The sequence below is a fragment of the Monodon monoceros genome, unplaced genomic scaffold (genome assembly GCF_005190385.1).
Source record: "Monodon monoceros isolate NGI ecotype Baffin Bay Population unplaced genomic scaffold, NGI_Narwhal_1 Super_Scaffold_16, whole genome shotgun sequence".
Lineage (NCBI taxonomy): Eukaryota > Metazoa > Chordata > Mammalia > Artiodactyla > Monodontidae > Monodon > Monodon monoceros.
This window is the reverse complement of record NW_021703772.1, coordinates 36,263,614-36,284,033: the sequence shown is the minus strand read 5'-3', so window position 1 is coordinate 36,284,033 and position 20,420 is coordinate 36,263,614. Positions and strand designations below refer to the sequence as shown.

Here is a 20,420-nt window from a genome sequence, read left to right as displayed (position 1 = left end):
AAACCCTCTTTCTTTTTTGAGCTTAATGTTGAAGATTCCATGGTAACTGCCTTTTTATTTGGTTTCCTTTCTTAGCCTTTGTTGTTCTTTGTTTTTAAGTTGGAAAAATATTTTGCTTAAAAATATAGTACAAGAAAATCAACAAGCTACTTTTCAGTGTATAAGTAACTCCTAAGACTTTTCATTTAAAGAAAAAATAAACTTCTCTTAAAGTTTTGTATTAAGTCACAATACTGAAAAGCATTAAACTGGAATGGAACAGGATTTAGTGTCTGAAATACTAGATTGAAAAATTCAGTGTTCCAATTCCTTAAACTGTTGTACATTTTAAATTTTCTTGATGTTTGTAATCTACCATTAGTTTGTAAAAATTAATTGTAGAGAGGCACTGAAAGTTGTGAGAATTACCAATTCCTTTTAAATTGTAACAAAAGTCCACTTATATTCCACGGATCTAACTTATTCTATCAATAAAATGAAACCAAGAATGCTTCCCACCTCTTATCATTTCAACAAATAAAGTGATCATTAATAAGCCTGGGTCTGCAAGGCATTTGGAGCTGCTCTCCTCTGCATGAAATAGCATTATAAATAATCCATAAACAAAATTAACACTCTTCTATACATATTTTCTGTTTTCATTTTATATTTTAATGAATTTATTGATGACTCTGAACTGAAAAATTCAGGTTAAACACCTCCAACGACATTTCACTTTTTTCAAACTGCCAAAAGTTATAAAGAGCTACAAAAATGTAATTTTTTTTCCATCCTCAAAAGTTAAATGATTTAAAGGTGAGTTTTAATGTAACTATTTTATACAAAATTTTTAATTGAAATAATTTTTAAATGATTTTTATTGATGATTTATCATACCTCTATGAGGAAGGTCAGAATTATAAACTTACTTTAAACGTTAGTGAATGGGGGGGGGGCGCCTTCAAGATGGCAGATGAGTAAGAGGTGAAGATCACCGTCCTCCCCACAAATATATCAAAACTACATCTACATGTGGAACAACTCCTACAGAACACCTACTGAATGCTGGCAGAAGACCTCAGACTTCTCAAAAGGCAAAAAACCCCACGTACCTGAGTAGGGCAAAAGAAAAAACAGAGACAAAATAATAGGGACGGGAACTGCACCTCTGGGAGGGAGCTGTGAAGGAGGAAAAGTTTCCACACACTAGGAAGCCCCCTCACTGGCGGAGGGTTGTCTGCTCACCTGCCGGGGCGGGTGGGGCTGGGAGCTGAGGCTCGGGATTCAGAGGTCAGATCCCAGGGAGAGGACTGGGGTTGGCTGCGTGAACACAGCCTGAAGGGGGCTAGTGTGCCACAGCTAGCTGGAGGGAGTCCACAAAAATGTCTGGAACTGCCTAAGCGGCAAGAGACCATTGTTTCAGGGTGCACAAGGAGGGGGGATACAGAGCACTGCCTAAACGAGCTCCAGATATGGGCACGATACGCGGCTATCAGCGCGGACACCAGAGACAAGCATGAAATGCTAAGGCTGCTGCTGCAGCCACCAAGAAGCCTGTGTGCAAGCACAGATCACTATCCACACCTCTGCTCCCAGAAGCTGGTGCAGCCTGCCACTGCCAGGGTCCCGTGATCCAGGGCCAACTTCCCCGGGAGAACACACAGCATGCCTCAGGCTGTTGCAACATCACAATGGCCTCTGATGTTGCAGGCTTGTTCCACATTCCGTATCCCTCCATCCCTTGTCCTGAGTGAGCCAGAGCCCCCTAATCAGCTGATATTTTAATCCTGCCCTGTCTGAGCGAAGAAGAGACGCCCTCAGGCGACCTACCTGCAGAGGCAGGGCCAAATCCAAAGCTGAATGCCAGGAGCTGTGTGAACAAAGAAGAAGGAAGGGAAATTTCTCCCAGAAGCCTCAGGAGCAGCGGATTAAATCTCCACAATCAACTTGATGTACTCTGTATCTGTGGAATACCTGAAGAGACAACGAATCATCCCAAAATTGAGGTGGGGGACTTCAGGAGCAACTGTAGATTTGGGGTTTGCTTTGTGCATCTAATTTGGTTTTGGTTTTATGTTTATCTTGGTTTAGTATTTAGTACTTATTACCATTGGTAGATTTCTTTATTGATTTGGTTGCTCTCTTTCTTTTTTATTTTATATGCATATATATATGTTTTTTCCTTTTTCTCTTTTTTTGAGTGTGTATGTGTATGCTTCTTTCTGTATTTTGTCTGTATAACTTTGTTTTTGCCATTTGTCCTAGGATTCTCACTGTCAGTATTTTTTGTGTTTTTTTTTTTTACTATAGTTTCTAGCGCTTGTTATCATCAGTGGATTTGTTTTTTGGTTGGTTGTTCTCTTCTTTCTTTCTCTCTTTTCTTTTATTACTTTTTAATTTTTGACAACTTTTTTCTATTTTAATAACTTTGTTTTATTTAATAACTTCTTTCTTTCTTTCTATCTATCTTTCTTTTCTCCCTTTCCTTCTGAGCCGTGTGGCTGAAAGGCTCTTGGTGCTCTGGCCAGGTCTCAGGCCTGAGCCCCTGAGGTGGGAGAACCGAGTTCAGGACATAGGTCCATGAGCGAACTCTAGCCCCACGTAATATTAAATGGTGAAAGCTCTCCCAGAGATGTCCATCTCAATGCTAAGACCCAGCTCCACTCAATGACCAGCAAGCTACACTGGTGGACACCCTATACCAAACAACTAGCAAGACAGGAACACGAACACACCCGTTAGCAGACAGGCTGCCTAAAGTCATAATAAGTTAATAGACACCCCAAAACACACCACCGGATGTGGTCCTACCCAACAGAAAGACAAGATCCACTCTTAACCACCAGAACACAGGCACCAGTCCCCTCCACCAGGAAGCCTACACAACCCACTGAACAAACCTTAGCCACAGAGAGCAGACACCAAAAAAAATGGGAACTACGTACCTCCAGCCTGTGAAACGGAGACCCCAAACACAGTAAGTTAAGCAAAATGAGAAGACAGGAAAATACACAGCAGATGAAGCAGCAAGGTAAAAACCCACCAGACAAAAAAATGAACAGGAAATAGGCAGTCTACTTGAAAAAGAATTCAGAATAATGATAGTAAAGATGATCCAAGTCTTGGAATAAAATGGAGAAAATACAAGAAATGCTTAAAAGGACTTAGGAGAAATAAACAGCAAATAAACAATGATGAACCACACAATAAATGAAATTAAAAATTCTCTACAAGGAATCAATAGCAGAATAAATGAGGCAGAAGAAAGGATAAGTGACCTGGAAGATAAAATAGTGGAAATAACTACTGCAGAGCAGAATAAAGAAAAAGAGAATGAAAAGAAATGAGGACAATCTCAGAGACCTCTGGGACAACATTAAACGCACCAACATTCGAATTATAGGAGTCCCAGAAGAAGAGAAAAAGAAAGGGACTGAGAAAATATTTGAAGAGATTATAGTAGAAAACATCCCTAATATGGGAGACGAAATATTCAGTCAAGAACAGGAAGCACAGAGAGTTCCATAAAGGATAAATCCAAGGAGAAACACACCAAGACACATGTTAATCAAACTACCAAAAAATAAATACAAAGAAAAATATTAATAGCAGCAAGGGAAAAGCAACAAGTAACATACAAGGGAATCCCCATAAGGTTAAGACCTGATCTTTCAGCAGAAACTCTACAAGCCAGCAGGGAGTGGCAGGACATATTTAAACTGATGAAAGGGAAAAACCTACAAACAAGATGACTACAACCAGTACTGATCTCATCCAGATTCCACGGAGAAATTAAAACTTTACAGAGAAGCAAAAGCTAAGAGAATTCAGCACCACCAAACAACCTCTACAACAAATGTTAGAGGAAATTCTCTAGGCATGAAACACAAGAGAAGGAAGAGACTTACAATAACAAACCCAAAACAATTAAGAAAATGGTAAAAGGAACCTACATATCAATAACTACCTTAAAAGTAAATGAATTAAATACTCCAAAAAACAACATAGACCGGTTGAATGTATACAAAAACAATACCCATACATATGCTGTCTACAAGAGACCCAGTTCAGACCTAGGGACACATACAGACTGAAAGTGAGGGGATGGAGAAAGATAATCCATGCAAATGGAAATCCAAAAAAATCTGGAGTAGCAATTCTTATATCAGACATAATAGACTTTAAAATAAAGACTATTACAAGACACAAAGAAGGACACTACATAATGATCAAGGGATCGATCCAAGAAGAAGATATAACAATTGTAAATATTTATGCACCCAACATAGGAGCACCTCAATACATAAGACAAATACTAACAGCCATAAAAGGGGAAACCGACAGTAACACAATCATAGTAGGTGACTTTAACACCCCACTTTCACCAATGGACAGATCATCCAAAATGAAAATAAATAAGGAAACACAACCTTTAAATGATACATTAAAAAAGATGGACTTAATTGATATTTATGGGACATTCCATCCAAAAACAGCAGAATACACTTTATTCTCAAGTGCTCATGGAACAGTCTGCAGGATAGATCAGACCTTGTGTCACAAATGAAGCCTCAGTAAATTTAAGAAAATTGAAATCGTATCAAGTATCTTTTTCCAACCACAACACTATGAGAATAGATATCAATTACAGGAAAAAAATCTGTAAAAGAAAAAAAAAAACACATGGAGCCTAATCAATACACTATTAAATCACCAAGAGATCACTGAAAAAATCAAAGAGGAGATCAAAATATACCTAGAAACAAATAACAATGAAAACACAACAAGCCAAACCTGTGGGATGCAGCCAAAGCAGTTCTACGAGAGAAGTTTATAGCAATACAATCCTACCTCAAGAAATAAGAAATATCTCAAACAAACAATCTAACCTTACACCTAAAGCAATTAGAGAAAGAAGAACAAACAAACCCAAAAGTTAGCAGAAGGAAAGAAATCATAAAGATCAGATCAGAAATAAATGAAAACAAACAGAAGGAAACAATAGCAAAGATCAGTAAAACTAAAAGCTGGTTCTTTGAGAGGATAAACAAAATTGATAAACCATTAGCAAGACTCATCAAGAAAAAAGGGAGAAGACTCAAATCAATAGAATTAGAAATGAAAAAGGAGAAGTAACAAGTGACACTGCAGAAATACAAAGGATCTTGAGAGATTACTACAAGCAACTCTGTGCCAATAAAACAGACAACCTGGAAGAAACAGACAAATTCTTAGAAATACACAACCCTCTGGGTATGAACCAGAAAGAAATACAAAATATAAACAGACCAACCACAAGCACTGAAATTGAAACTGTGATTAAAAATCTTCAAATAAACAAAAGCTCAGAACCAGATGGCTTCACAGGCGACTTCTATCAAACATTTAGAGAAGAGCTAACACCTATCCTTCTCAAACTCTTCCAATATATAGCAGAGGGAGGAACACTCCCAAACTCATTCTACAAGGTCACCATCACCCTGATACCAAAACCAGACAAGGATGTCACAAAGAAAGAAAACTACAGGCCAATATCACTAATGAACATAGATGTAAAAATCCTCAACAAAATACTAGCAAACAGAATCCAACAGCACATTAAAAGCATCATACACCATGATCAAGTGGGGTTTATTCCAGGAATGCAAGGATTCTTCAATATATGCAAATCAATCAATGTGATACACCATATTAACAAATTGAAGGAGAAAAACCATATGATCATCTCAATCAATGCAGAGAAAGCTTTTGACAAAATTCAACACCCATTTATGATAAAAACCCTGCAGAAAGTAGGCACAGAGGGAACTTACCTCAACATAATAAAGGCCATATATGACAAATCCACAGCCGACATCATTCTCAATGATGAAAAACTGAAACCATTTCCACTAAGACCAGGAGCAAGACAAGGTTGCCCACTCTCACCACTATTATTCAACATCGTTTTGGAAGTTTTAGCCACAGCAATCAGAGAAGAAAAAGAAATAAAAGGAATACAAATTGGAAAAGAAGAAGTGAAGCTGTCACTCTTTGCAGATGACATAATACTATACATAGAGAATCCTAAAGATGCCACCAGAAAACTACTAGAGATAATCAATGAATTTGGTAAAGTAGCAGGATACAAAATTAATGCACAGAAATCACTTGCATTTCTATACACTAATGATGAAATATCTGAAAGAGAAATTAAGGGAACACTCCCATTTACCACTGCAACAAAAAGAATAAAAAACCTAAGAATAAACCTACCTAAGGAGACAAAAGGCCTGCATGCAGAAAACCATAAGACACTGATGAAAGAAATTAAAGATGATACCAACAGATAGAGAGATATACCATGCTCTTGGATTGGAAGAATCAGTATTGTGAAAATGACTGGAGAGAGTGTGGAGAAAAGGGAACCCTCTTGCACTGTTGGTGGGAATGTAAATTGATAGAGCGACTATGGAGAACAGTATGGAGGTTCCTTAAAAAAGTAAAAATAGAACTATCATATGACCCAGCAATCCCACTACTGGGCATATACTCTGAGAAAACCATAATTCAAAAAGAGTCATGTACCGCAGTGTTTAATGCAGCTCTATTTCCAATAGCCAGGATATGGAAGCAACCTAAGTGTCCATCGACAGATGAATGGATAAAGAAGATGTGGCACATATATACAATGGAATACTACTCAGCCATAAAAAGAAACAAAATTGAGTTATTTGTAGTGAAGCAGATGGACCTAGAGAGACTGTCATACAGAGTGAAAGAAGTCAGAAAGAGACAAACAAATACTGTATGCTAACACATATATATGGAATCTAAAAAAAAAAAATATGGCCTGAAGAACCTAGGGGCAGAACAGGAATAAAGGCGCAGACATAGAGAATAGACTTGAGGACACGGGGAGGGGGAAGGGTAAGATGGGACGAAGTGAGAGTGGCATGGACATATATACACTACCAAATGTAAAATAGCTAGCTAGTGGGAAGCAGCCACATAGCACAGGAAGATCAGCTTGGTGCTTTGTGTCCACCTAGAGGGGTGGGATATGGAGTGTAGGAGGGAGATGCAAGAGGGAGGAGATATGGGGATGTATGTAAATGTATAGCTGATTCGCTTTGGTATACAGCAGAGACTAACACAGCATTGTAAAGCAATTATACTCCAATAAAGATGTTAAAAATAAATAAATAAAGACTTTTTTAAAAAAAGTTATGAATGCCGCTTGGTTACTGATAATTGATACCAGAAAATCTGCAAAAATATAGAACTGAACACATCAAGCACAGGGTCTAATTGACATATACAGAACTCTCTACCTAATAATTGTAGAGTACCCATTATTTGCAAGTGCTCATGCAACACTTACCAAGATATCCTTTGTCTAAAACAAATGTTAACATATTTAAGGAACTGATATCCTACAGAGTATTTCTCTGACTATAATGGATTCAACCTAACTTAATAACAGAAGGAAAATCTTCAAGGGCTTGCAACTAAGAATACATGTTTAATCCATTGGTCAAAGAAGAAATAGCCATAAAAATATGTAGAATTAAATGAAAGTGAAAATACAGCATGTAAATTTTAGGATATACCTAAAGCAGTACTGAGAGGTAAGTTTACAGTGTTAAATGCTTAGAGACAAAGAAATGTTTCAAATCAATAATAGTTTCTATCTGAATAAGAAAAGAAAACCAAAATAAATCCAAAGAAAGTAGAAAAATAAATAATAAATGTAAGAACAGAAATCAATAAAATTGAAATCAGGAAAATAATAAAGAAATTTAATAAAGCAAATCCCAGTTCTTCAAAAGAACTCAATAAAACTGATAATTCTCTAGCAAGATTGACAAAGATAAAAAGAGATAAAACACAAATCTCCAATATCAAATTAAATAGGGGATTATCACAAGAGATCCTGTAGCACAAAGGAATAACAAGGGAATACTACAACTTTATTCTCATAAATTTAACAACTTAGAAGAAATGGACGAATTCCTCAAAAACTACAAACTATCATATCTCAGTCAAGATGAAATAAGTAACCTGAAGAAGTCCATAAATGTTAAATAAATTAAATTCATAATTTAAAAGCTCACACACACACACACACAGAAATGGTATCTTCAAGCCCAGATGGTTTCACTGGAGATTTTTACCGAATATTCAAAGAAGAATTAACTCCAATTTTACACAATCTCTTCCATAAAATTAGGAGAAAGAAGAAACACTTCCAAACTCATTTTACAAGGCCAGTATTATCCTGATACAAAAACCAGATGAAGAAAACAAAAATGACAGAGCAGTATCACTCAAATTTAAATGCAAAAATCCTCAACAGAAAATTAGCAAACTGAATCAAGCAATGTATAAAAAGAATTATAAACCATAACCAAGTGGAGTTTACACCAGTTATTAAAAACTGGTTCAATATTTGAAAATCAATAAATGCAAGACATCATATCAACTAGAAGAAAAATATCACATGATCGAATCAATTGATGCAGATAAAGCATTTGACAAAATTTAGCACCCATTAATGATAAGAATCCTAAGAATAAAGTCAGTACCCTAAGAATAAAGGAGCACCTCCTATACAGCCAATATTTTATAATATATAAATCTATTAAATACCGAATCATTATGTTGTACACCTGAAACTAATATAATATACTAAGTCAACTGCACTTCAATTAAAAGTGGGGGAGCGGGGTAATTCTTAAACCTCATAAAAAGCATTTACAAGAAAACCTATAGCTCACATCATATTTAAGGGTGAAAAACAATGTTCTTTCTCTAATATTGGGAACAAGAAAAAATATTCGTTCTCACCTTTATTATTCAGCAAATTGCTGAAAGTTCTAGCCATTGCAATAAAATGTCCTGTATCAAACGGAAAAGAAAAAACTATCTATATTTGCAGATACCATGATTGTCTACACAGGGAGGAAGGCAGGCAGGAAGGAAGGAAAGAAGGAAGGAAGGAAGGGAGGGAGGGAGGGAGGGAGGGAGGGAGGGAGGAAGGAAGCAAGGAAGGAAGGAGAAAGAAAACCTCAAAAATGTCCTGGAATTATTAACTGAGTTCAGAAAGTTCACAGAAACCAAAGTCAAAAATGCAATACCATTTACAAATGCTCCAAAGAAAATTTAAAAATTAGGTATAAATCTAACAAAACATATATAGAATCTGTATAACAAAAGTTATAAAAGGCTAATGAAAGAAATAAAGGAAGACTTAGAAACATCATGTTCACAGATTAGAAGACTCAACATAATAAAAATATCAATTCTCCCTAAATTGATATATAGGTTTAATGAAATCATTATCTAAATCTCAGCAAGGTTTTTATAAACATAGACAAGCTTATTCTAAAATATTTATGGAAATTGAAAGGCTCTAGAATAGCCAGAACAATTTTGAAAAGAAGAATAAAGACGGAGGAATTCCTTCTCCTAATGTCAAGACTTATAATCTAGCTATAGTAATCAAGACAGAGTGGTAATGGTGGAGTGATAAACACATACATCAATGGAACAGAATGAAAAACTCATAAATAGATCCATGTAAATATGCCCAATTAATTTTTGGCAAAGGTGCAAAATCAGTACAATGAAGGAGGGACAGCCTTTTCAATAAATAGTGCTGGATCAATTGGACATACATAGGCAAATATATGAACCTCAACCTAAACCTCACACTTTGTACAAAAATTAACTCAGTGTAAAACATTAAACTACAAAAGATCTTTAAAAAAAGAGAAAACATTCAGGGCCTAGAACTAATAAGCAGAGTTCCCCAACTTGACACTAAAAGCACGATCCAAAAAGAAGAAAAGTTGATGAATCAGACTTCATTCAAATTAAAAACCTTTTGCTCTGTGAATGACTCAGTGAAGAGGATGAAAAATAAATTACAAACTGGGAGAAAATATTTTCGAATCACATATCCAATAAAGAACGAGTATCTAAAATATATAAAGAACTCTCAAAATTCAAACCTAAGCAATCCACTTAGAAAATGTATAAAAGACGTGCAAGACATTTTCCGAAAAGGATATACAGATGATGTGCAAATAAGCACATGAAAAGATCGCAGCATTATCAGTTATTAGGAAAATGCAAATTAAAACTACAGTGAGGGCTTCCCTGGTGGCGCAGTGGTTGAGAGTCCGCCTGCCGATGCAGGGGACACGGGTTCGTGCCCCGGTCCGGGAAGATCCCAAATGCCGCGGAGCGGCTGGGCCCGTGAGCCATGGCCGCTAAGCCTGTGCGTCCGAAGCCTGTGCTCCGCAACGGGAGAGGCCACAACAGTGAGAGCCCCGCGTACCGCAAAAAAAAAAAAAAAAAAAAAACTACAGTGAGATGTCACTTTATACCTATCAGAATGACTAAAATGAAAAATCGTAATAAAACCATATACTGGCTAGGGTGTGGAGAAACCAGATCACGCATACATTGCTGGTGGGAATGTATAATGATACAGTTACTCTGGAAAACAGTTTTGCAGTTCTTTCTGAAATTAACAATGGAACTTACCGTATCACCCAGCAATTACAATCTTGGGCTCATGTCCCATAGAATAAAAACTCATTTTCATGCAGAAACTTCTATGCAAATGTTTATAGCAGCTTTAATAATAGCTGAAAACCGGAAACTATCCAAATAGCCTTCAATGATGAATGGTTAAACAAATGGTGGTATATCCATACCACGGATTACCAATCAACAATAAAAAGGAATAAACTATTGACAAATGCAACAACTTGGATGCATCTCAAGGAAATTATGTGGAGTAAAAGAAGCCAATGTCATAAATATGTATACTGTATGATTCCATTTATATAACATTCATGAAATAACACAAATGTAGACATGGAGAACTTAATGTGTATTAAGGAAAAGGGAGGAGAGGGTGAGTCAAGCTCATCCTCTTGATGAGGGTAGCATGAGTGTTGGTTCAGTTAAGTATTGTGATTGTGGTTATACAAAGCTACCTGTGATAAAATTGTCAGAGCTATTCAAACATAGATACATACACGTATGCACACATGAGTACATGTATAACTGGTAAAATCTGAATAACCTCAATGGATTGAACAAATGTTAATTTCCTGTTTGATATTGTACTCCAGTTATACAAAATATTAACATTGGGGGAGGCTGGGTGAAGGGGGCCCTGGATTTCCCTATAAATTTCTTTGCACATTCCTATGAATATATAATTATTTTAAAGTAAAAAGTTTTACAGAAAAGTAAATGAAACACGTCAATTGAGTCTAAGATGCTTGCAAAGTCGAGGCCAAATACAGATCCTCTAGAATATTATTTTACAAAAGGATAATATTTTTAAAGTCATCATATATCACTTTCTGATTAATAATGAAATAAACAAACTTGGTCACATGCTTGTCTAAATCCATAATCATCGATTTCATTTGTCTTTAATCATTTCTCCCTTTAATAAGTTGTGAATTTTTTAAAAAAATCATTATAGTTTATTTGCCTATGTTATAAACCCCTTCATTTTTCAGAGTTTTCTATAATCTGGGCCATAGGAATACCTTAATTTAGATTAAATGGTTTCAGAAAAACTAGGAAGGTTAGGAAGTCATTTGGAGGTGACGTGAAAGAGTCACACTTTCTTCCTTTTGAAAGCATTTTTACAGCGAATTCCATGGATAGTTTCAAATCAATTCACTTCGAAATGATAAAAGATTGTGTCTTTTAAGCTTTAAAGGGCAATTGAAAAAGATTTGGTCATTTTTTTCTATACCTCTTGTTTTAACAAAAAATACTTAACTTAAAAAAGAATGACCTTTTGAGACTGTTTTTACGATTCTTGAAAAATGATATATTTTAGGATATTAGCAAAGTGAAATTTCTGGAATGGAAAGCGTTGTTTTCTATAGTTACTGTCAACAAATTACCACAAGCTTAGTGGCTTAAAAAAACAGAAATTTATTTTCTCATAGTTCTAGAGGACAGAGCCCTAAACCATTATCACTGAACCAAAATCAAGGTGTCACAGGGCTGTGTTTCCTCCAGCAGCTCTAAGGAAGAATCCATTCTAGTTTCTGGTGGGTGCCGGCATTCCTTGACTTGTTGCTACATCATTCCAACCTCTGCCTCCATGATCACATTGCTGCATCCTCCTCTGTGCAGATGAAATCTCTCTTGGCTTCTCTCATATAAATACACTTGGGAATGAATTTATAACCCACCCACATAATCCAGGGTAATCTCTGCATGTTGAGATCTTTAATTAAATCCCATCTGCAAAGATCTTTTTTCCTTATAAAGTAATTTTTACAGGTTCCAGGTATTAGGACATGCTCTCTTCTTGAGTGGACATTATTCAGCATACTATAGGGAGTCATTAGTGTGCCATGGTTGTGATTTTTCTCAATTTCTGCTTCATGTAAACATTCGATAAATAGCTAAATGTATTTATATATTGTTTTTAACTGTTAGTGCATTTTAGAGTATTTTAATAGACTTTTTCTATTAAAAAAATCTCATAGGTCTTTTTCAATTGAGAGACACTTTAACAAAAAGATATGGATGTATCCAGTGTTGTTTATAAATTAAAACACACACAACAGCTAAGTGCAAATGAGTTCTACTACTAAAGATTCCAAATTCATTTTTCTATTAAAATCCATGTGCATATGAGAAATAAAAAAGCAGAGAAAAACTCAATTTCGTTTCTTTTATGGTTGAGTAATATTCCATTGTATACATGTGCCACATCTTCTTTATCCATTCATCTGTCGATGGACACTCAGGTTGCTTCCATGTCCTGGCTATTGTAAATAGTGTTGCAATGAACATTGTGGTACATGTCACTTTTTGAATTATGGTTTTCCCAGGGTATATGCCCAGTAGTGGGATTGCTGGGTCATATGGTAGTTCTATGTTTAGTTTTTGAAGGAACGTCCATAATGTTCTCCATAGTGGCTGTATCAGTTCACATTCCCACCAACAGTGCAAGAGGGTTCCCTTTTCTCCACACCCTCTCCAGCATTTACTGTTTGTAGATTTTTTGGTGATGATCATTTTGACTGGTGTGAGGTGATACTTCATTGTAGTTTTGATTTGCATTTCTCTAATGATTAGTGATGTTGAGCATCATTTCACGTGTTGGTTGGCAATCTGTATATCTTCTGTGGAGAAATGTCTATTTACGTCTTCCATCCATTTTTGGACTGGGTTGTTTGTTTTTTGGATATTGAGCTGCATGAGCTGCCTGCATATGTGGCACATATATACAATGGAATATTACTCAGCCATTAAAAGAAACAAAATTGAGTTATTTGTAGTGAGGTGGATGGACCTAGAGTCTGTCATACAGAGTGAACTAAGTCAGAAAGAGAAAAACAAATACTGTATGCTAACACATATATATGGAATCTTAAAAAAAATGGTTCTGATGAACCAAGGGGCAGGACAGGAATAAAGATGCAGACACGGAGAATGGACTTGAGGACATGGGGTGGGGGGAGGGTAAGCTGGGATGAAGTGAGAGAATAGCACTGACACATATATACTACCAAATGTAAAATAGACAGCTAGTGGGAAACAGCTGCATAGCACAGGGAGATTAGCTCGGTGCTTGTGACCACATAGAGGCGTGGGATAGGGAGGGTGGGAGGGAGATACAAGAGGGAGGGGATATGGGGATATATGTATACATATAGCTGATTCACTTTGTTAGGCAGCAGAAACTGACACAACATTGTAAAGCAATTATACACCAATAAAGATGTAAAAAAAAAAAAGCAAAGAAAAGAGAGCTAATAGTCTTAGCAAATATTCAGCCTCACTACTGATTAAAGAAATGCACACGAATTCTGTTTGATCCCACTTTTTCTCTTTAATACTAAATAAGACAATAAATATCCAACCAGTTTTTAAAACCTTAGTATGTTGTCATATTAGCTTTAAATATTTTTTGAAAGATATACCACAGCTGCAATGGAAACACATTGAATATCACCTCATTGATTCCATTCCCCTCTCCTCCTGTCCCAGAAGTAACAACTGTCTTGAATTTGGTACATTATCATAGCTACACGTTTTTTCATACCCTTACTACATATATGTGTGCTTTCCATATATTTACTTCTTGTATGTATTTATTAAGCAATCAGTATTGTTTGCATGTTTTACAGTTTTAAATTTTTTTCACTCAAATTTATGGTTTGCTATTTTTCCACGTTAAAACACGTAGATTCAATTCATGCATTTAAACTGCTAAATTAAGTTTCCTTGTGAGGCTATATCCATGTTTACTTATCTATTTTCCTTTTGATGGAAATGTTTCCAATGTTTTATTATACAAAAGGCTTCAATGGAGATAACATTTTTCATGTCTCAAAATGACAAGAGATTTTAAATTAAAATACTCCATGATGAAGAGAATTACTGGTAGGAATGCAATTTGATACAGTCTTTCTGGAAAACAATCTGGCAACATGTGCCAAGACCTTAAAAAATATGCATACTCATTAACCCTATAACATTACTTCTAAAAATATACCATATCAGTGGTTCTCAAACTGTGGTCCCCAGATCAGCAGCATCAGCACAAGCAAATTCTCAGGGCCCTACCTCAAACCTACCTGACCAGAAGCTTTGAGGATGGGAATAAGCAATCCATGGTTTACCAAGCCCAACAGGTGATCCTAGCTCATGCCAAAGCTTAGGAAACAACTACTCTGGATAACAGATTAGAAAGTCTCAAGGATATTCACTGCAGAATCACTTTTAAGAGAAAAGGTGGGACTCACCCTCAATGTCTTCATAAATCTTCAAAAAAAAGTGTTGATATAAATAATGAAACAAATATAGCATGAAAAATTAAATTATGTGGGAAAATAGCTTTGCTATTACGCTATAAGAAAATGGCATGATCTAAAGTCATGTATAAGTGATATCACACAGTATTCATCTTTTTCTGACTTATTTCATATGTAGAATCTAAAAAATTTAACAAACTAGTGAATAAAACAGAAAAAAGAAGCAGATACAGAGAACACACTAGTGGTTACCAGTGGGGAGAGGGAAGGGGGAAGGGGCAATATAGGAGTAGGGGAGTTTAAAAAAAAAAAAAGGGTTATTATGAGATTATAAGAAATTGGGACTTCCCTGGTGGCACAGTGGTTAAGAATGCGCCTGCCAATTCAAGGGACACGGGTTTGATCCCCGGTCCAGGGAGATCCCACATGCCATGGAACAAATAAGCCCATGAGCCACAACTACTGAGCCTGTGTTCTAGAGCCCTCAAGCCACAACTACTGAGCCACATGCCTAGAGCCCATGCTCCACAACAATAGAAGCCACTGCAATGAGAAGCCTGCACACCCCAACGAAGAGTAACCCCGCTCGCCGCAACTAGAGAAAGCCTGCATGCAGCAACGAAGACCCAACGCAGCCAAAAAGAAAATCATCTGTGTGAAACTTTTGAAAATTGCAAAGCACTATATAATTTAAAGAATCTTTTATTCAATAAAAAAGTTTTTAAAAATTAGAGAAAAAATAAAGTTGTACATAGAACAAAATCATAACTTTTTTATGGTATACATCCAAAGGTAGTAAATAAGAATTTTCACATATATGTACACCTACATATAGTCTGAATTAACGTATTTACATTTAGTTAATATATCATTTATTTATGCTATCATTTGTGACCTCACTAGTTGTATTTATTAACTATTAAAAATGATAAATAAAGCTTATGTTTTTATGAACATAAATAATAGCTACTGAGGTTTTTTAACTCCAAATACCATGATGCTTCGATGTGCAAATAGGTTTCCAACAAGGTAAACTGAGTTTTAAAAAGATGTCATCTTATGCAATAATTTACTTTGGATTGACAGTTAAAAGTAATATCTAGATGATGTCTATAACATATTCACACATATTCTAAAAGTCTATTAATAGAAATATAAGGAATATTAAAACTGGCTGGTGTGATATCCAGTGAAATATAGACTTAAATTCTATGCCATTAGAACTTGCAAATTTAAATTTGTTGGCAGTTGAATTTCTATGTAAAGTTCTCAGTATTCTCTATGGCTATCAAATGGATCATAATAACCTCAACATTCATTTATATAATTCAAATTATATTATATATAACCTCATTTTTTTTAAATAATATAATTTTGCTCACATCTGATGTATATACAATGATCAAAATTTAATTCCAATTTTCCTGAACTAGAGAATAGGTTTTGTGTGAGGTCCGTAGCAAATTTAATTTTAACTCGTAACTCTCAGTATGTTCCTATTACTTTCAAGAATAATAGGGAGTATGCCTGCAGGTAGTTTAATACCTTTAAATTCCTATGGATCACAATGAAATACCATGTAGCCCAGTATGCTTCTTATTTCAAAGGTTGTGGGCTGCTAACAATATACTTTTATTAAAATTCCTATTAATTTTTGCTGTCAATCTGAATATAATATTACTTTATCACTTTTCTATAGAATAAAACCGTGAAGAAAATATTACTTTATTTCTAACTACTTATTTGGTCAAAAATAGAAAAAGAAATTTAGAAGAAGTCAACTATGTCATAGCCAAATAATAGCCAATTTTTGAATATTTTAATAATGAAATGGCACAATTTATACATCTATCCATGTAGTGATTTGTTCAAAAGATACTTAGCATTGAGCCAAGGAATTGTGCTAAGCATTAGGGATAGAGCAGCTAGCAACAATTAAATCCCTGCCCTCAAGAAGCATTCATTCTAGTGGGAGTAATAGACAACAAACACATAACAATTCAAGTACTCATACTGTGATAAAGAAAAAGAGGAGTTTTATGTAAGAAATGGATCTGAATTAAACATGAAAAGTGGATAAAAGTATTCCAAGAATAAAGCAAAGCCTATGCAAATGACCTAACGTGAGCAATTGCTGGTGAGAAGTGCTCCGAGGAGAGCGAGTAGATTAGAGTGGCCAGAGAATTGGGAACAAAAAAGAACAAGGTACCCGATGAGGCTGGGGTAAGGGCAGGGACAGATCACCAGGCTTCTGTAAATCATGATGGGATATTGAGCTTGTCCTGGTACTAAGAAGCCATGATGTGTCAAAGGCTAACCCTGACTATGCCGGAGACATGTTCGTGAGGGCACAAAGATGTTACAGTGGGCCAGGCAAGAGATGGTGGGAACTTTGGATGCAGGTGATTTCATTTCACATGGAGAGACACACATGTCTTCACAATCTGTTTGGGAATCTGTGTTGGAAACAGAACCTGGTTACAAACTGGATGGGGGGTAGAGGTGGGCTGTGGATGGAAAGGTGCGAAGTTGACCCTTCATTGACTTATCTGGAAGGAGTGGAGTTGTCGTTTACTAAGGTGGAGGCACTGGAGAGGGGTAGATTTTCTGTCTGTGGCATGGGCCATCTTAAGTTTGAGATGCTTGTAAGACATACAAGTGAAGATATCAAAAACATATAAATTAATATGGTGCTCAAAGGGGAGGTCTGGGCTAAAAAAAAACCCTCAATTTATCTTTTTAATCTTACTTTTCACATTCAACTAAATGTATGCATAATCATTGGGGGGAAAATAGTATTAAAATGTAACACAGAGTTCTTTTTCTATATATACACACATACACACAGATGTGTGGATAATTATTATTTATAAGAAATTGAATTATATTTTTTAATCTGATTTTTAACTTAATTTTTTAAAGAATATTTTCTTCAGAGAAATATAGATTCCTTCTGAGATATGTAACTTTGCTGAGCACATAGTGTTGCTTTCTATAGTTAATCAGAAAATTATTAAACCAATTCTTATTTTTATAAATGTAGATGGTTAGTAATATTTTGCTACAATAAGCAGTACTACAAGGAACACTCTTTTATGTTTTTGTTTAGTGAAATTTATAGTTCACAAGAAATACTACATAATATGTGTGCTTAATGTATATAGACAGGATTAAATTAATATATCACTTATAGTCAAAAAGTAGAAAATATGAATTAATTTCTTTTGCAAACAACTATAAAGAGAGTTCTGGATTTTGCCTGCAATGTTAAATGTTTTAAAGCTGCAAGTAGGAAGACAGATATCAATTTCAACATTAGGAATGAAAACTTAGTATATAGGAGTATGTAGCTTCTAAGGAATAAAAAAAAAAAATTCTATTACATTAGATTTCCTAGCTTTCTTCTCTTTTAGTCCACACTAAAGGCCCTGTCAAGATGTCAGAGTGGTACTTGCTTCGGCAGCACATATACTAAAACTGGAACAATACAAAGAAGATTAGCATGGCCCCTGAGCAAGGAGGACACACAAATCCGTGGAGCCTTCCATATTTTTAGGTTGTTAAGAGAGCAGATCCTAAGAGTTCTCATCACAAGGAGAAGTGTTTTTTTTCTTTCCTTTTTATTGTATCTATATGAAATAATGGATGTTAACTAACCTTATTGTGGCAATCATTTCACAATACATGTAAATCAAACTATCATGCTATACACCTTAAACTTATACAGTTTATTGTCAAGTATTTCTCAGTAAAACTGGAAAAAAATTTCAGGGTTTCTGAAGGTTAATGAGCATGTTTTGGTTCTGGAGACCTAGCTCACTTTTGTCTCCATGCACATAGCTGTCTGTATCTCTGGTCTCAGTTTACTTGGTGACACCATTGTTTGTAATAGATAGGAGCACTTTTTTCTTAAAATCAAAACAGAGTCATATTTCCAACTTTACATTTCTGCAAACATCACTCCAGTTCTGTGCCCCCAGGAAATACAGAGTTACCTGATGAAAACCATTCCTTCAGAGGAGGATACACCCCCACTCTTTGATGCTTTTTCCAAGATACTTTACTAACAACAACAACAAAACTTTACTAAAAACAACAACAAAAAGACACGTGAGTTCACTAGCTGCTGAGCTTGGGGCAGGGGAGGGGTGCTTGCTGCTCTTAGTAACAGATATCACCTAGACATTTTAACTCCCTTTGACACCCCCAGTCCCACCTGCAAACTGGAAACTGAAGAAAGAGGTGTCTCAAAAACATGAAATCCTGTTTTGCCTGGTGGGATACCTTTATTCCTGAGTAATTTCTCCAAATAACACCCTTGAGTCTCTGAAAACGTAAAAATTGCCTGTAGAGTCAAGGCAAATGAGGGCTAAATCCATTCATTATTTCCCTGTAGACTCTCATTCACCTCTAGCTGTAGGAAGCTTCACAATCACAGGATTGATGAAAAGTGTATAAACATATTATCTAGATACTCAGGTAGTCACAGGGAGAGGTTTTTGTTCCTGATTTTAATGTAAGCAAAGCTGAGCAGTGGAAATGTTCAGGTAAAAACAGATTTTTTCTTTCTGAAAGATAATATTTCTCATTCTGAATGATTTTATTCTTTTCCTTTGAATTCCATGGCAAATTCTGAAATCTGTTCATATTTGACCTACTCTTATAACCTTGCTTATATCTTCATTACCCAGCAAGGAGTAAGCATAATTGATAAACAATCCATGGTCCTAATCTTTGCTTTGCTATGGATTGTCTTTGAATCTCTCAGGATAGTCTAGATCGTGTTTTGGTAGCAAAGTACTCTAAACTCTCAGGGGCTAAATACTACTTAATAGTGCTCACCACTCAGGGACCCTGGCAGATAGATCAGCCATCATCTCAAACATTGCCAATCAACATGCTTAAGGGAAAGGATGTGCTGAAGGGTCTCACAAGGTCAACTCAATGATCTGGAACAGAAGTGGCATGCTCTAGTCTTTTCTATTCGCAACTCACTGGCTAGAGCTAAACATATGGTCCCATCAAAAAGATACCAAGACATACAATCCTAACATGTTTCTGAAAGCAAAGAGCCAGAAATAGTTGAGAAACAGCAATAAGGACCATCCCAATCCTGTAAAAGAAGAACTATTTTTTTCTTTCAAAAATGTTATAGGGAAAATTGAGAAAAGCTAACTGGATAGCAAAGTATAGAAAAACACATTTTTCATTGTTATGAGTCTGCTTATAAAAAGTAATGTTCCACCAGCTGTATGCACAATTTCTTTGTAAATAACAACATGGGAGCTATTAGTCTCTTATCTCCAAATGTACATGCTTTGGGACTTCTGTCATTTATACCTCACCTTTTTCCAAAAAGCTTTTGAAGTAGCTTACAAAGATATATAAAGCAAAATAGAATAAGGAAGAGTAAGTCAGGAAAAAGAGAAAAGAAGGAGGAGTTAAAAGACAAAGTTAAAAATGAAATTAGAATCTAATATTTGACAGGAGATCTAGTATGGTTTTCTGGAAGTCAGTGACAAATTTGGCTCTGAACATTCTGGGAACCATGCAAAAAAAGAAATATAATCAATGGTATGATACATAGTATCTACAAGTTAAAAGTAAAATATGTCATGAGAAGAAGCACAGTAATATTTGGCCCAT

General features: G+C 35.6%; 1 non-coding gene across 1 annotated transcript; it reads left to right on the top strand.

The window, feature by feature from the left end:
* Positions 1-18,221: 18,221 nt before the first annotated feature.
* On the top strand, positions 18,222-18,328 carry LOC114897373. Its single transcript, XR_003794097.1, has one exon. It is a non-coding gene; the product is annotated as a U6 spliceosomal RNA (small nuclear RNA).
* The last annotated feature ends 2,092 nt before the right edge of the window (positions 18,329-20,420 follow it).